At 38.3% G+C, this 17,967-nt stretch overlaps 1 long non-coding RNA gene across 3 annotated transcripts in view; it reads left to right on the top strand.

Moving 5' to 3' along the window:
- The window catches only part of LOC104910818 (uncharacterized), a 31,898-nt gene extending 14,602 nt beyond the window's left edge, over positions 1-17,296 (top strand). The window contains exons 2-5 of one of the 3 annotated variants that reach the window (XR_014883214.1): positions 6,798-7,663; positions 10,324-10,599; positions 11,913-12,101; positions 12,426-17,296. This is a non-coding gene — a long non-coding RNA (uncharacterized LOC104910818). Of the gene's footprint in view, positions 1-6,797; positions 7,664-10,323 lie in introns of all 3 variants that reach the window. The other 2 variants (XR_014883213.1, XR_014883215.1) reach the window with 2 other exon arrangements.
- The last annotated feature ends 671 nt before the right edge of the window (positions 17,297-17,967 follow it).

A 17,967-nucleotide genomic window follows, 5' to 3' on the forward strand; every position in this document is an offset into this window, starting at 1 on the left:
GTGGTACTTGGGCTTCTTCATTCCTTTTGTACTTCACATAGCCTTATCTGTACAACATAGTAATTTGTGATGTGATAAGAAATCTATTTGTTTTGTTTTTGTGGAGTCAGGAAAGATCTAAAAATATTTTCAAGTGCTGCAGTTTTTTAACAAAAGAGACTTCGTTATAATGTTTGATGTACTGGGTAATAAAATGTTGGTCAATATTCATTGCTACCACTGTTTTATTTTGGAATCCAAGTGCTGGAATGAAAAAAAAAATAATCCAACAACAAGCAACACCAATAGTACTGGCAGTTTCCATGAACAATAAAAAATGTGCAGTTGACTTCTCCACATTACATTGCACTTGCAGATATCAATGTATGAAAAAAAAGGATCATTTTAATTGAAGTAGTATGTTGAAGGAAATAATATGCTGTCATGGTTTCATGATTTTTCATTATCGGTATTCCACATCATAACATCATGCAATGTACTGGGGGTTTGACTGCTGATGCTCAAGTTCCGGGTGCCTGTCCAGCGGAGAAGAGCAGCTACGTTTCCCCAGGGGGCTTTGCGGTCAGCGAGGAGATATAACTCCTGGCAAGGTCACCTGATGCTCTCTTCTCTGCCTGCGCTGCTTCGCTTGCGCTTCTCTGCCTGCGCTGCTTCGCTTGCGCTTCTCTGCCTGCGCTTCTCGCCTGCGCTTCTCTGCCTGCGCTTCTCATCTCAGCGTTGTGGTAAGGCCGATCCACTATCAATTTCACATTCTCTCTCCCTATAAAATTCTGTTGATACCATATTTAGTAAATTACTTTGTTTTACCTCAGATTGTTGCCACTGTTTTCAATTATTTCGGGGTCCCTTATTTTCTTTTTTTTCCCGGGGGCGCGGATCCGCGGATCCCTCCGCCCTTCTAGTCACGGAACCGGGCCGAACCAGCCCGTAAACCGTTGACATATGCCCACAGTATTTTTTCAAAGATAACTTTAAAAAAGAATTCAAAATTACAAAAGAAATTTATTAATTTGGTATTTCTAGCTTATCACAAAATGGCTCAAATTGCCCTCCATTTTACTAACAACAAAGCCAAATGTGTGGCACACAGATGTGTGCTACAGGTATGCAGGTGGCAAATTCTGTCAGAATGGAGAGCATTCATATTTTATAGCATTTATGGCATTTATCCTCAAAGATGCGTTGCTATCAGTAAGCTCAGAATGAGGATTTATTCCAAACATCATTAGAAAGAAAAATCTGTGGCTGGAAATTTCTGTGTCAAGCATGAGATAAATCAGTATCGGGCTGCTTTCTGATGCACAGAGCAGTGTCAGTGACTGATCACCAGAACTCATGGATACTGCAGTACCCTTTGTTTTTTGGAAACAGATTTTGGCAGCAGGCAGTATTATGTGCAACATAAAATCGACCAGTTCTTCAGAACAACTTGTTTTCATAACTGAGTGCTAAAAGGGGAAATTTTAATGGAAACTGGGACTCTCAAGAAAATCCTGCTGGGTATTCTAAAGGCTATGCTTTAATGAGCATACAAGTAAGTTACCTTGGAGAGGAAAGCTAGCATAGTAAAGAAGGCACAAAGGTGATAATTAAACAAGAAATCAATATGTTAAATATGGAAAAGAGGGGCATAACTTGGAATGAAAATTGAATCTCCAAAATGTAGAAGACTTTGGTGAAGATAGAGGCAATAAGGAATTATTAGTGGCCAGTAGAGTTTCAGACAGTAAGAAGGCATTACAAACGTATTAGGAACAAAAGAACAACTAAATCAGGTATAGATTTCAGTGTTGCAGAAGGAAACAGAACAGATCCAGTGGCTGAAAATCAAAGCTTGAAAAATTCAATCACCATAAAGATGCAGTGAGAGTGATTACACGTAGGAATAATTTCCCATTGTAGGTAGGTGGTAAGCTTGCCATTGCTAGGAATTTAATCCAATTGGATACACTTTAATCTGACTCTGGGAACAGGCTTCTGAGTATAGGGTATCTGTGAGGATGGCTGTAGAGGTCATTTCTTCTGTGCAATCTGTACCTCTGTGATTTATATTTGTTCTTTGTCACTCTCTTCTTTCATAAGCTGTGGAGGAGAACAGAAAGCTCTCACTGCCCTCAACATGTTCCACACACTTGGCTCTGCCTTAAGACAATTACAAAACCATCTCATGCTTCAGGGCTACAGTGGCTGCTGACAAAGGGCAAGAGGCTGATTGCTTAGGTTAATTCTGGATGTTTTAATTTCAAGTTGGTCTGAAGCATTAGGGATGGGTGTAGCTGGTTGCAAAACTTTGGCAAGTCGGTGAAGAGAAGCCCTCTCTTTTGGATAGCTGCTACCTCAAAGTCAGAGCAGCAAGGACTGTGAGGTCTTTTTCTTTCATGTTCATCAAGCATACATGAGACTGTAATTATGATCATTTGGGCATATCTCATATAATCAACCCACTAGTGTTGCTGGAGCCTGAGGCAGAGGCATCTCACTCTTTACTGGTGTTCACATTAGCTTAATTTTTTCAAGACTGAGAGTTTTATTTTTTAGTATAACTCAATTCACTGGAGAATACAGTGTTAAGTGGGCAAAGCGCTGCATATAAGATAGCAAGTTGCCTGTTCTGCTTTAAATTCAACTGATTTATAAAGATCCTGTCAGCTTCATTTTGTCACAATACGAATTATAGGTAACAAATACCATTCCTTTTTTCCCAATACTGGCTGATTTCAGCCGTGATGCTTGATGGAGTTGCAGGGCTGCCTCGCATGCTGCTCAAGTGCCTGTTTGCTATGATGTGGAACAGCTAACAAAGGGCTTGTTGTGCTTGCAGCAGCGTTGCCTCGAGTTTGGATTTTTTTTTTCCCCTGCAGTGCTCTCTGCCTTTTGTTTAACAAAAACCTGCCTTTCAAAAGCAAAAATAAGAGACCTTACAGTTCTTACACCTTGCTGGAAAGGGAAGATGTGATAGTTTTTCTTACTGTTTTGGTTCTGTTGTGTTCCCATAAGGGAAAATGAGGCTGTCAGCAGGCACTTATTATCATCCCACTACACTGTAAAAAGAGACATGCAGTTTCATCAACATCATGCTTTCTTCTTGAGCGTTTGAAGTAGAGGCAGCCTCATCTTACACGAACCAACGTGTATTCTTTTTATTTATAAGTCCGATGGAAGGAGGGATCTTCTATTGCTATTTGTTGTAAGTAAGTGAAATTGGTACCTTTGTATGTTAATATACGTATTGGCTTATCATGGAAGTCACTTTACCATCCTCTGTTGTACAGTTTATCATACGTCATTGCTTTGCATCGTGTACAACTGGCTTGCAATATACATACATGGTTAACTATGTATAATTGGGTTACAGTATACCCACCTTTGAACAGGTCACTGAATACCTGTCTGCAGTTGTATGTATTTGTGTAGGGATTTGTACACATGAGCTGCAAGCACAGATAAATCTGGATGGAAACTTGGAGGTTGAGAAGTCAAGAGAGAGAATGGGAAAAACCCAACAGTTCCAGATCATTCATTGAATGGTGTAGCTAATGAAGAATGATTTTTGTTTCTTGAGCCATGATACACCCATGTTCTTCACATTTAAAAGCACTCCTGATAAGATTCCTCGTTTCTCATTAGTTTCTCCACCATGGTGATACTCATAGTTTTTCCCAAGGCTTTACACTGCTATTGCTTGGCCGAATGACCAGAAATGACCCAGCAAACCCTGTTCTGGAGATTCAGGCATGCAAGGCTGCCAACTGGTACATATCCAGCATGGTCAGCAGCTGCTACCAGCTGAACCCTTCTTACTACCCTTCTCCTGTGCTAGCAACACAAATTAATTAATTTGGGATCTACATTCCGTGATGTGCTAAATGTTGTACAGGTCTGTTGTAAGATCTTACTATTTTAAAAATGTCTACTCAATTCAATTTAGTTGAAGCTGAACAGACGTGACAGAGAGTCAGTACCATGCATGCAAGCTTCATTTCCTCAGGAGGCCACGCTTAAAAAATCTACCTAGGAATCCTTTCTGTAACTTTCTAGAAGCTTGCTGTTAATTATCAAAATGAAGAAGCAGAGTGAGCTAACAGCATGTTGATTTAAACAATCAGAATCTGTATTTCAACAAATAGACCTGCTGAAAAGGAAAAGTAAGTAAATCAGCTTTGGGTGCAGTGTAACATGTTTAGCTTCTGTATCTGGCCTTATACTAATGGTCTCCAACCCTAAAAATCACCATCTTCTACCCAAAATCTATAAGATATATGAAAATTAAAAGGAGTATTTTATTCCTAAGGCGTCAGAGAACTTGTCAACCTCTAGCTGAAGGCTGTTTATTCAGACTAGGTCAGCCTAAAGCAGAGTTATGTTCCTCAGTGTCAGCGTTCCTGGTGCTCAGGCAGCCCAGCATCCCTGAAGGATTGCTGCTCCACCAGTTTTCCTGCCAAATGTGCCTCCTGTCCCTTCCTGCCCCACAACATACCTATCTACGCCTGCTTTGCAGAGTCACTGTGGATTCAATAATACAAGAAGATGAAAAAGGAAAATGCACGTTACTTCCATGACTGTCCCTATGTGTAGTCACCATTTTAAAGGCTCTTGTGCTTCTGAAAATGGAGTTTTGGTTTATTTTGAGAACCAGCCTTCTGACATTTGTTTGCTTGCTATGTTGTGAGGCCAGCCAGGAAGTGCAGTTTTTACAAATCACCTCTTGTATTTGGGTTAATCCAGGCCTTCCTGCACTTTACTTGGTTGTTGTAAATGCATCTTATAATTTATACAGAATACAGTTCATCTGTGCTGTGACTGGAAATGTTAAAAGAAAGCATTCAGTCATCGTTTTTGCATCTGGTGATGCAAACTGGGATTTTCAGAAGAACCCAGAAGAATTAGACATTCAAATTTCATTAAAATGCTGTGGAAGTGAAGCATATAAACTCTATTAAAAAGCTCAGTCATTATCTATAACTCTTTTTCTTTCTCCATTTTAATTTGTGTATAAGTTTGCTTAGGGGAGAGTTGAGGACAAGGCCAGTTTTGCACACCCTATGTTCTCATCAGGGCTAAGGCGCAGTTCCATTTTAGGCAATTGGGCCCACTTTTAAATGCAACTTCACGTGCTCATCTATTAACTGTTTTTGTAATTAAAATATTATTTTCATAGCCATAGCAACTGCTGTAAGCAACAGATTAATAAAACTGTTTTTTATAGTTTGGTGAATATGATTTTGAAAATATGTGGTATCTAACATGTGAATGATTTGTACCTTTTCATCAGAATCACAGAATGGCCAGGGTTGGAAAGGACCTCAAGGATCATGAATCTCCAACCCCCCTGCCACATCCAGGGCCACCAACCTCCATTTAATACTAGACCAGCCTGCCCAGGGCCCATCCAGGGCCCACACCTCCAGGGACGGGGCATTCACAACCTCTCTGGGCAGCCTGAAAGTGACTAAAAATTACATCTAATATATTTTCAGAGGTCTAACAACTCAAAAGTATGGTGTATATGCAAGAATAAGTAAAGTGGAATATAGCAAATGTAATGAAAAGCAAGGTGAGAGATCAGTTGCGTGCACTGCTGGATGAAGAGTGAGTAGGTAGTAGTTTGTTCTGTAGTCAAAAAGGACAGATGTGGCACTCCAGCATGTGCTTACTGCAGGAAGTAGTTAATATTTTTGTCGGCAGTGTTCAGCCCCCACTTCTTGCAAAAAACAATTAATGGCCTTTCTGCCTGGTGATGAAAATAGATGCCAAATTTAAGTTGTTTCTTGAAGGCAGATGTAATTAGATCATGAAACTTCTGGCTTTTGAGTCTAAATAATAGCATAAGAATGCCCACACTAAATTAGAGCAGGATACTGTCTCCTAACTGTTTCTTAGGGGTGATGACAGGAGCAATGCAAGCATGAAGTTACACTTTCCCCAATTTCCAGCTGTGTGCAATGCACATAGTCCTTGAACTGTAGATTTAAGAGCATTATATATTTAACAGCCCTTTCTGAATCCTTCCTCTATAGATTTTTCTAATTATTTATTAAACGCACTTACATTTTTGTCAGCCACAACATTCTTATAGCAATAAACTATGCAGTGTAGCTCTGAATTGTGTGAAAAATATTTCTGTTTGATTTAAGCTACACTATTCATGGCCTACTAGGTCTTACGTATGAGAAATAGGGAACAATTGTTTGTTACTTTCTCTGGGCTACTTTCAATTTTATATACAGCTATTATATTTCCTCTTAGTTAACTCTCTTGTTCTCTTGTTGATTTTTTTTTTTTAAATTATGTTTTTAAATAGGAGAGCACTTTATTGAGCCTCACGCTGTTATGGAGTTCTACTGCTGTTCATCTTTCTTGTCCTGCATACTTCTAATAGACCTATGGGTCAATCAGAACTACATGCAGTGCTTCGGATGTGGGTGCAGTCTGGGTTTGTATGGTGGTGCAGTAGTTTGTCTTTTGCCTTTTCTTCCTCCTATAATGGTTGTAACATTTTGTTTGCATTTTCTATCTGACGGAGAGCACCGGACAGATGTTTGCAAAGAGGTCTCAACAAAGAGTCCAAGATTGTTCCTGGAGTGATTATTTATAATTTATCACAGTGTATGTGCAATTAGGGTGTTTTTCTCCTCCAAGTGTATTTCTGTGCGTCTATCGATAATAAATGATGTGTGGTTTTATGTTGCTGAATCACTCGGCATTCAGTATGACAATGCCTTTTGAAGTATTGACTGTTGTAAGCAATTTCTATCATCAGCAAACTTAGCCAACTCATTATTAATCCCCTTTTCCAGATCATCTGTGAATGTACTGAAGAAAACAAGTTCAAGTGCGGATCCCTGATCTCTGCTCTCCCGTGGTGAAAACAATTTATTATTACGCTTCAACAAATCATTAATCTACTAAAGAATGTTCATTCTTATGATAACTCAGTTTCTTTAAGAGCCTTTAGAGAGAGATCTTGTCAAAACACTTTGACTTCTGAAAATCCAAGAACATTACAGCAATCCGTGTTCACCAACATGCTGACTTCTTTCAAGAATTGTAACATTGCCAATTTTATCAACCCACATCAGGCTGTAAACCCTACATTTAGTCAGGTTTCTTCTGCAGATATGACGTTATTTGTGTACCAAAAATAGTGGCGAGCACTTTCATTACTTGTACAAAGGCTTCTAGCAGTTAGTGACAGTTTCTAAGTGAACTTATTGCTATGCTGCCAGAAACTCCAGAGCGAGGTACAGATTTCCATTGACCCTGAATGCAGCATGGTTTCTTTGTGATAGAAGTCTTCTATTTATTTTCCATAAATGACATATCCCTGAAGCAACAGTGAGGGAATGAAAGTTACATTTTATCACTGTAACATTTGCAGAAAAGTGAACTGCTAAACTCCCTATTCATAATGAAACTTTGACTAGCCATGAGTTCTTAAAAAGCTTACCTGCAGGTGCATAGCTTTTTTTTTTTCCTTTAAAAATTTATATCTGAGCCTTATGAACTTCTGATTAAACTTTTAAAATAAATTAAGGGTGAGAGGATTAGACAGGGAATTGGAAATGAACTGTGGTATCTTTTGCCTCTAGCTCAGCATTTTGAAGGCAGCCCAAATGAGATGTGACAAAGTGCAGTGCTCTCGTTTCTTTCTGCTGACCTATGTGTAAGTGGAGTTTGGTCTCTGCCAAGTTCTTTGTGTGAACAGCCACGTCACCGTCACTGCTAGTATAATTAGCAGTAATTAGCCCTTTGTTGGAATTTAAAATAAATAGGCCATGATTTGGATATCACAGCGACTAAATTATCCACTTAGATGATCCCCTCTGTGGGTGAACAGCCTGCTGCTCCCAGCCCTCCTTTTCCACAAAGTGACAGAAGTTATGAAGATCTGATTTAAATGGCAGATATGTCCAGTCTGTGCTTTGCAGAATACCATGTCCTGTTTGAAATATAAACTGTAAAATCCTGCACGACTGTCCCCGAGTGAGACTAATAAAGCTACATTTTAATCTGTTAAGGGCTGTAGTAGCTATTGGGCATTTCCTTCCTGCCCTCGATGGAGGTGTGAAGAGTTCCAGAGGAAGCACTCACCAGCGGATGTTCAGAGGTTCCTACTGCCTCAGCTCCTATCTGAACTTCCTATTGCTCTTTCTCAGGAGAAATTATTTCATTAATCTAGGTCAGCCCTTTATGAGCATGTCTCTGTTTCTTACCTCGTTTCTGCTGCCTGTCTCACACTGTCCTGCTTCCAGAGAGACCTGTAGGTCTGACTCTCTAGGCATTTCTCCTGGACTTTGTACACCACTAGCTGTCCTAGGAGAGGAAAGAAAAGTGTACTTTTCCAAGAGAGCACCAGATCAGCTTTTTTCTGCATACGTGCCATCTATGGATTCTTTGGTGATTTCCTGATCCTTTTCTCTTTGCTTGACTCTGAAAGCCCAGCTGATTGTTCTGTTCTCCGCAAAGCACCTATGGGTATTTCTGTAGCTTAGTTGCCTCTATTCAAAGTTTTTCTTTGTTTTTTTTTTTTTTTTTTTTTTTTTTTTTTTGTTTTTTGAGAAAAGAGAAAATCGTAGCACCTGAAAGTGTGCCAGTTTCCCAACCACACTGGTTGCCAGTCATTGGCTGGGTCAATAGAGACTGGGGTGGGAAAGGCTGGTCTTGCTGCAGCTGCAGGTCAGAGCAGGGCACATGAGATTTCTGATCAGAGTGTGCTGGCAAAGGAATCCGTCAGTGCTCTTCTGGGGTGGTGGTCATTGTCCTAACAGCCTCTGCATTACGATAATGGGAAAGAAATGTTAATGCTTGTTTCACTGGTATATTTCAGAATGAATTACTTTTGGCATTAGGACCAACTGCATGCAATGGAAAACTGCACTGCTTTAAAAATCCTATGCGTTATGCCTACAGTGTAAGGGTATCTTCAAACACAGACACATGGTTTCAGACAACAAAAACACTAGGTGTTGATCTGGAAGTAAAGAGAAGCAGTGTGAATCTGCTTTTCCCATATTTTCAGCCAATGGCTGGCTATTTTAAATCTTTAATTTAAACAAATATTTGGATTTAGTTTCTGAAAAAGCAAAAACCTGCCAGCTGTTTCAACGAAGGCAACAACTTAAGCTGTCAATACATCATTCCTGAAACAATCATCATTTCAGCAATCAAATAGGAGATATTTCTTGTTTCTCACACTAGGTCAGCACTTTCTTATAGAGAGAGTTTGTATCATAATGATATGCTCTGTGGAGGTGATTCATTTGCACATTTTGGAGTTCAGACAAAGTCTCTGTGTTAGCTCTCTTTCCTCTGCTACCTTCCACGTGTTTTCCTGGATTCATAACAGAATGATTCTTTCTGTTACATGAGACTGAAATGGCTTCTCATTTTCACTTTCTTTATACATAATGAGGCTTATAAATGCATTGAGTTATGGCCGAGGAAGCTAGAATACATGCTACCTGAAAACCATCATAGATTGTTCCAAAATGATCCTGCTTAATTAAAAATTGGTTTTGCTATTGGTCCAGCTATTTTGACAAATACTTGTGTATAGTGCAAAACTGGCGATATAATCACACAGAGCTGAAGATGTCTAATAATGAAGTATTTATATACAGTTCTGTATATGCCAGCATGGCTATGTGAATGCAATATGCAAAGCCAGATGTACCATTTTAACTGCACAAGGATATATACAGGTATGTTTAAAATGGGCAGTGTGACATTTATGTGTATGTGTGTAGGTCTCACTGAAAGTAGTGCCTCCTACTTATTTCCATGGAAGAAACAACTGATACAAAGAGCTCAATAACACTATTTGATAGAGCAAGCCCTCAGCTAAAAACACTGTTTTTCAACATAGTCGCCACCATTAGCTGTGCATTTTCACCAGGGATGAATAAGAACCTGTGTGCCATGCTCATAAAAATCTGTACCAGCAGAGATGACCCACTGTTTTACAGCTGCTATGGTGGCATTGTTGCTAGGAAAATGTTGCCCATGCAGTCCATCTTTCATTGGCCCGGACAGATGGAAGTCAGAAAGTACCAAACCTGATAGTAGGGGGGATATGGTAGGACAGTCCAGCCAAGATACAGTACCGTACAGTACAGTACAGTAAGACTTTTGGTGACTGCAATTGGATTGTTTGCATTTTAAGAGGTGGATTAGAATCCACAATTTCCATTTGAGATGTTTTCAGATGTGCTTTTCCCATTACATTCCTTACAATTTCATCTGTGTGCTTGTTTCAAGAAAATTATGATTTTTTGGTTTGGGACAGTTTTACCTTCATAATTAATCTTGTTAACTTTTTTCCAGCTGTCACAGATTTGCTGACCAGTGAAGAAGTCCTTCTGGAAAGCCAAAACACATTGTTGTGAAACAGGCTGATTTGGGTTGGATTTTGAACAAAACTGTGCTCTCCACTTCATTAGTTTTATTAAGTGAGATAAAAGGGTTGTTATAGTAGTTGTTAAATTAATATCTCATCTCTTGATGACAATCATGCTTATGGCAAGACTATTACCATCACTTGTAGTGCTGGAAAGTACTATGAAAACTCCAAGAAACCAAGATCTGGCTACACACCATCAGGTAATACCTCCATGTTAATGTGTAGAAGAAGAAATGAGTTCACCTCTTTTGGAGTTAAGAAAGATTATGGTCATATCAAAATTTATGCTAGCTTCATTTTAGCTGATACTGAATATGAGTATTTTTGTTTGAATGTAAATGTTAGCATTTTTTCACGCTTCTTAGTTGTGAAACAGAAATCACTAAATTTTATGAGAAATAAGAAACTCCCTCTAAGGGTACCATGAGTTTCTTACATAATGCCACACCCTGCCAGCAATAAACAGATCTCTTAATTGCAGCTAATCTGGATTTCCTTAAATACTGTTCTGCAAGCACCTAACCAATTTCTGTTTAGCAGCAATGTTCTACTTCAGACAAACTCCTGAGGTGGAAATTTCTCTATACTCAGTCCTTGGGAGGAGCAGCTTCTAGGGAAAAGGCGGGAATAAAAATACTTTCACAGTTATGTTCAGCACTGTTTGTCATCATCTCATTTTAGAGTCCTGAGCAAAAGCACCAATAGTCTTTTTGAGTAAAACAGACCCTTAGACTAATGTTTCGCCTCTCACTTCTGGTGTACCAGAATTAGATTATGACTGACAAGGTGGAGGTAGAAAACTTTGCTGGTATTCTGGCTTCCTTAAATTTAGTTTTCCAGTACACTGTCAAAAAGGTTTCCTGAGTTGCTTTTTACCATTATCTTCTTGTGGCATTTATTTGCATAATTCATTAGTTACTTTAAATTTTATTCCACAGCAATTGCATTCTTTTTTGTAACCATTCCATTTTGTAATCATGTTGTGAATGAAGCAAGCAATGTTTCTATTTATAGGTGGTGATGGGTTCCCACCTTTTGATAAGTAAAGAACAAAACTGTTAAACTGACCTGTCTGGGTCAATCTAAGGGAACATGTTATCTTTAGTCCTACTTAATTTTTTGATAAAAACCTTTCCGGAGGGAAAAGTGTCAACATATAACTGAAATTAAGCCCTTTGCAATCCTCGCTCTGCCATGTAATTCATAAATTAATGGATCTAGAAAAGACCTTAAAAGGATGTTATCCATCAGAAATGATACTTCCATATATGCAGTGCCTATCTCTCATAAAAACTTGTGTTGGCTCTGCATTGAATTAGCTTGTCTATGAGTGTCGAATCCTTTTGGGAAAAGATGAAAGAACCATAAAATAAGTTTATGTTGCTCAGTACCCAAATGTTATAAGTGGCTAATACAATAAGAGCAAAGCAGTAAATTTGATCATTTGCTATATGTATATTTAACAGCTGTAAAAACTACTTCTGAGTTTGTTGATATTACACTTTTGTTTTAGGTGCTGCCTGCCATATATCTGAATTACTTAGACCTCTGAGTAAAGCTAATCTTTCTTGCTAGAACCAAGCATATAACTTTTAAGGTGACAAGAAATCCCCCACAGAAATTACAGAAAAACAGAATAAAGCAAATGCTTGCTATTCAGAAGAGGTTTGCCATCGCAGTATCTGAAAACCTTATTATAAAGGTAATAAGCAAAGCATGACTACTCATCTGTCTTATTTTGTTTTTTATCCATTTTACGGAAAAAGAAATGTGCATATTAGAATATTATGTTTGTTCTGATGAATTTTTATCCAATAACATATGTTGTGCTATGCAAATGTATATATAAATGAAGAAATATGCTTTGCATTTGGAATAAAAGGGTGCCAACCACTTTCTAATTTTTATGAGGTCTTCAGGAAAACCCTAAATCTTTTCTCTCTACAGTGAGTTGTAATCTTACTGTGTAGCATTCATTGTGTAATTGTTGACTATTGTCTTTTCTCTGGCAATGTACTGATCTTAGTCCCAGGACATGAAATGCCTTACAGAGCAAGACTTAGCACATTCATTGACCTGTGGGAAGATGCTGGAGAAACTGTAAAGCCAGTGGGTTGTATTTGTAATAGCTTCTGTTGTGGAGGAAGGAATCTGCTGTCTCTATGGCAAACTGGAGCCACCACAGTGGTACAGATCTCTGTCCCAGGATGTGTTATCCAGCCAAGGCCAATGGAAGAAGCTTGAGTAACTGAGGTCTGCTGGCCTGGCAAAGCGTCTTGGGTCCAGCTGGCAACAAGAGAGAGCACTGTGCATGGATGTTGCCTTGTGAGAGTTTTATAGCCCTGATGAATGAGGAGAATTCCTGGAGTGTGGACTGAGTTGGTAAACAAGTCTTGTCTGGGTGAAGGGATCTGCATGCTTGATGCTAAACTCAAAGCTCTTCCCTCTGACACCGCTACTGGCTTTTTGATTGCTTATCCTTAATCTTATGTAGAGATTGCACAAACAGGAAGAAAAAGTAGTGTGCTCTGTTTTAATAGGACGGAAATTTGAATTCTGAATGAAGGCTTTGAAAACATGAACTTGTAACACTAAAGTGATTCTGTATAACCTTTGTGTTCTTGCTGAGTTATTTGCAGAATTAGTTTTGGACAATCTTTTTTCTTCTTTCTGGGCAGTACATATACAGCACTATGGGACTGCAGGATTTCTATCCTCTTATCCATGTGTAAATGGGATCAAAATCGGGGAAGGGAACCCAGCTGACATTGATTTAATCATGGGGGCACAGCCCCCATTCCCTGCCCATCTCAAGTACATCTGATGTGTACTTGATGTGATTTGGCACCTGGGGTAAACTCTAGGCAGCACTGTGTGTGTGTCAGGATACTTTGGATCTCATTGCTGGTTAAGGTGTTACTGCCTACCCTGCTTTCTAGAAACTGCCTCTACATTTTGGCATTAATTATTAGTTGGGTTTGACTTCTGTGGCCCTCGCTTATTAGTATCTTACTGCAGAAGTCATTTTTCTGTTATAAATTGTGTTCAAGCATAGTCTTTAAATTTGATAAGTAGATGTGCCACAGTTTTGAAGCTCTCATTTCCTTCACCAACCCTAAAATAATTTGAGATAGTTGGTTGTGTGGACAAAGTTTGATCCTTGATTCATACAGGAGCTGGTTTGTGGCACATATTCCATCTAAATGGTATGGTTTTGTTTCTCTTGTACTGACTTTGTCAGATAATGAACGCAATGGATTGGATGCCTTAGTCCAAAAATATGTTTTTATCGCACAGGTGCCATGCATTCATTGCATTATGTGTAGATTTAAATATCTTGTCTGTAGGTATTAGTCACGTTCCAAGACAAGTTCTTAAAAAGAAAGTCATTCATATTCTACAAGATTAATTTTCAATTATTGCCTAACACATTTAGTACTTCGGTGCCCTTCAGCTCTCTAGCTGTGTCTCATTGGAAGTAAATGACTATTTCCTTTACTTTATCCAAAAAGACAAAAGTAGTTTTATGTGAAAAAATCTAAATCTGCACGTCATAGAAAAAATACAGTGCTTTTTCTGCCTGTTTTATACTGTATCTATTTTGTGTCATACATGGAATCTCAGTCAAAATACTTCACGAGTTGTTTCCTTTCTTGCATAAAACCTTCTCCAGCCACATGAGGAATTTACTCGTAAAAAAAACCCAACACTAAACACCAAGTCATTCCAAACTAATAAGTAATCCAATAAGCTTTCAATTCGACAACTTCACGACGATTGCCTCCACAAGTAAAGTTGGTACATTTTGAAGAAAGGGAAGAGTACTGTAGCTTGTTTTCAGAAAAGGCAATTACCTGTATCACTTACCTGTATCACATAGCTTCTGGAGAAGCATGGCTGTGAAGGCTCTAAAATCTGAAGATGAAGATACTCCTATTTTGTAGAAGTTGGTTGTACATATTGCCAACATGACAATTCTTAGGACTTCTGAAATGTAAGGAACATGCAGTGTTATTATCTTGGCAGTCCTTCCCAGGTGTCTCATCAACTAGCAGTGCTGCTCATATCTACTGCCACGTGTTAAGGGTGCAATGGCTAGAATCCTTTTTACAGCAGCAGATCTGTAGGGTGTTATCTTTCTGGCTTTCCTGGTAGTGATTTCTGCGTCTTCAGTGCAAGGCTGGAATTTATAAGTTCAGTAATTATTTTACTCATTGACCATCCAGAGTATATACATACTGGCAAATCTGGCAAATTATGGAATGACTGAATCATCTGTTAAAACCCAAAGTGAAAATGAGTATTTGAGGTTTTTCACATTCAAGTTTCCTCCATCTCTCAGTTTTTAGTACTTTGTGTTCTTGGCAGCTTTTGGGAGGTTCAGAAAGCACAAACACTAAAATATATGGGGACATTTCAGTTACAATTATCTTCCCAACACTGGCAATCCCAAATCAACCTCAAACAGTCTGAAAAGAACTTCTCAATATGAGAGGAAATAGCAGATAATTCTATACGAGCTTAAATATACTGGTAATGGCATTGCAATTTGGAGGATGGACAAAGCAATGCAGGAGAGCAGGATGCACAGATCAGTCAGAGTGGAGTTCTATAAACAATGGCTGCTGCAGGTGCCTGAGTGTTGTCAGTGCTTTTTTAGCCTACTGCAGGACCAGCAGTGAGGAGAGTGAACCAGGAATGACCTAAGAACAAACCAGGAAGCTGGGGCAAATTAAAGTCAAGAGGTTTCTCACCTTTACCCGCTAAGCCAATCTCAGTAAACTCCCAGCAATGAAACAGTTAATGGAGGTACCACAACAGCTAGTTTCAGATTGACTTGCTTAAGATATTTCTGGCACACAAGGTAGTTGCAGAAACTTTTTAACATATTCCCACGTGCTGGTGTTTAAACAGAAATGAAGATACAGAGCAGGACTCTTGGGGTGGGGTAGTCATGTTCTTCCCCTGCACCAAGTCTCACTAAAGCAAGACTTCAGCCTGACAGTATGGGCAAGAGCATGGTCCTCATGCCTTCCTTCAGCTCAGTGCTCTGTGCACATCCCACTACAGGAAGAAGATCATGGCTGATGTTTGCCTTAGTCAACACATGGGTTTACCAGGCTCTGTGCTTCCCCACCACTGGGTCCAAGAGCAAAGTGTCAACTTTTTGCTTGGTCTTCCTGATCTTTGTGTGCTACACTATTAAAAGTGCAGATCAGGCAACTATCAGAGCAGGAATTATAACATGTACTAAAACGCAACAATTTCATATTTCACAATTAAACCGATGTGGAGAATAAAGAAGGGTTGCTTTTGTAAAGTAAAAATAAGGAATACAGCATGGTAAGAGATAATCTGCCTTTTATTAGGTCAGCTGGAAATAAGACTTGAAATACGAATTTCTGTGTTTATGCAGGATAAAATCCTATCCAGTGTTTCTGATGTCACATACTAATATTGGATGGAGATAAGATGATATACATTTATTGCATGTCATGTAACTTAATAATCACCTAAAAAAGATTTCCTTTGTCCTGGTTTAAAAGGAGATCACATTGTGCCAGGGAAAATATGGAAATAACAGATTTTGTGAACATTGGGTATGCGAATATATATTAGCTTATAATGCCTACAGTTTGGGAGAGCACAGAAAAGGAGATATTTATTCTCAACCTGATGTTTTTTGAATGCTCAGTAATAAAACTGGTACTTTTAAAGAATTTAAACTGGAAAATTAAGGGTTTTATAAAACAATGACTAATTTGGGGAGGTTTGCTTTTTAGCTAGTTTTATATATTTAGATAGCAGTAGAATTTGCCCTCAAAGCTGTTAAAACTATATATTTTTGCATGATCAATAATTTCTAACTGTATGTATCAACCTTAGTATTTAGTGGTCCATGTATATTGCTCACACATCAAACTATATTAAAAAATAGCACAGCAAAACATAGGAGTGACAGAGGAAAGGTATATCTGTTTGTATATACTCTATCAACTTTTTATGTTGTGTTTTTTTCCTAATGCTGGGATTTTTCATGCTTTGTTTTCCCAACTAAGATCAGGGTCGCTGGTGGAACAGCTCCATGAAGAGAAATGTAAGCAATGCTTTCATGACTAGTTCAGAGCCTGTGGGCTGGAACACTCATTTGGGTAATGAGATAATATCACCATCAGATCTTAAATAAGAGTTTCCAACATTAGAGTCTGAACAACCATGCTACTTGCAATGAAATTTTTTTGTCCTACTTGGTGTTGTCCTGGATGTATTAAATCACTTCTCATCAAGGTGTTTTCAAAATCTCATGCGATCTTTATGATATGACTCATTTGACAGCATTTCTAGTGGAAAACCCAGTAAACTCTGGGCTGCATTCCAGTAATATATCACACATGATTGTTTTAAATAAATTTGGTAGACTCGAAGTGTATGTAAGGGTCCCATGTTTGCCACCCAATTCTATTATTCATTTAAAAGCTGTGCTTCAGAAAACATGGAAGAAGGTCAAAACAGATGTGAAACTAAAGTTAAATCTCTATTATCTGTTTACTGTTTTTCTTGACTATATCATCTATTTAAGTTTTAACTTTTAGACTCGTGATAGATTGAAATGTGTTTTGTTTTTGTTAATGAAAGGTGGGATTTCCTTCTATTCCCTTGTGTCTAAGACTTGCATCTCCAAGGTGGCATGATGAGTCATTATAATGCTAAGAGAAGTAGTGATATTTCTCAAAAGAAACTGGTATCAAATGATGCATAGCGATCTCTTGATGCTACACTGTTGTGGTGTCATTGGTGGGAAATTCCTGAGTGAAATAGATTTAAATAAAATATAATAATTTTAATAAAAATTGTGATAAAAAATTGAATAAAAGAGAAGGATTTTGATTTTTAAAATATTTTTGTTTATTTTATTGCTAAATTTCAAGTTTTGAGCATGTTGCAGATTTTAATTTCACTCATTCCATGCAGATGAATACAAGTGATATTCTGGGAAAAGAAACCACACAACATGATCTTAACTTGTGGAAATGGTGGGGTCTGAGTTCAATGTTACCACATAGCAATGAGATCTTGGAATTATAATGAATAGTTCTTGCAAAAGCATCAGTAGCAATAAAAAATGTAAATTAAATGTTAGGAATTATTAGAAAAGAAATAGAGAGCAAAAAAGACTGCATAAAGCCCTACAGTCTGCGTTCCTTCTTAAAAACGGTAGTTTGGAACTGAGAAAATTCAGAGAAAGCCAATAAGCAATGTGTGCTAGTGTCATCACATAAATGATGACTCAAATTTTGAGGAAAAAAAAATGACTATTCTTCGCTTCTTTCCAACAAGATCTAAGGATGTATGAGCCTAGTGCTTAAGCAGTTCAAAACAAGCAGAAAAAAACATGCCTAAAAACAAAAACAAACAAACAAACAAACAAACATGGAAGATCCCACCATTGTCAACTAAACACAAAGACTTTACTGCCTGCAGAGGAGATCCCAAATACAGATTTTCTGGAGGCTGAGAGTTCTTCCATGAAAATCATCACTACATGTTTTCATACTCTTCCCTAGGCA

The sequence above is a fragment of the Meleagris gallopavo genome, chromosome 4 (genome assembly GCF_905368555.1).
Source record: "Meleagris gallopavo chromosome 4, MGAL_WU_HG_1.1, whole genome shotgun sequence".
Classification (NCBI taxonomy): domain Eukaryota; kingdom Metazoa; phylum Chordata; class Aves; order Galliformes; family Phasianidae; genus Meleagris; species Meleagris gallopavo.